The sequence below is a fragment of the Penaeus monodon genome, chromosome 22, assembly GCF_015228065.2.
Source record: "Penaeus monodon isolate SGIC_2016 chromosome 22, NSTDA_Pmon_1, whole genome shotgun sequence".
NCBI classification, from domain to species: Eukaryota; Metazoa; Arthropoda; class Malacostraca; order Decapoda; family Penaeidae; genus Penaeus; species Penaeus monodon.
This window is the reverse complement of record NC_051407.1, coordinates 1,369,859-1,370,083: the sequence shown is the minus strand read 5'-3', so window position 1 is coordinate 1,370,083 and position 225 is coordinate 1,369,859. Positions and strand designations below refer to the sequence as shown.

The following is a 225-nucleotide window of genomic DNA, read 5'->3' as shown; positions in this document are numbered from 1 at the left end:
GAAAGGAAAGGAGGCTACAGACGACGGGGTAGGGATGCAAGGCTTGCAATGACAATCACGGTTAGTTGCTGTAACTGGAATGTAATTAATAAACAAGCAAATCATTCACATGTGTAACATTAGTAGTTGTTAATCGGTCGATCCTGGGGTGATGAGATGGCTTGACCAGGTGTGCAGGCAGGGCACAGGTGGCGGTGGGGACTAATGTGTTGGGTGATGCTGGAC

At 48.4% G+C, this 225-nt stretch overlaps 1 protein-coding gene across 1 annotated transcript in view; it reads right to left on the bottom strand.

The window, feature by feature from the left end:
• The window catches only part of LOC119587631 (integrin alpha-PS1-like), a 21,094-nt gene that overhangs the window by 15,506 nt on the left and 5,363 nt on the right, over positions 1 to 225 (bottom strand). The gene's annotated exons all lie outside the window — the stretch shown is intronic.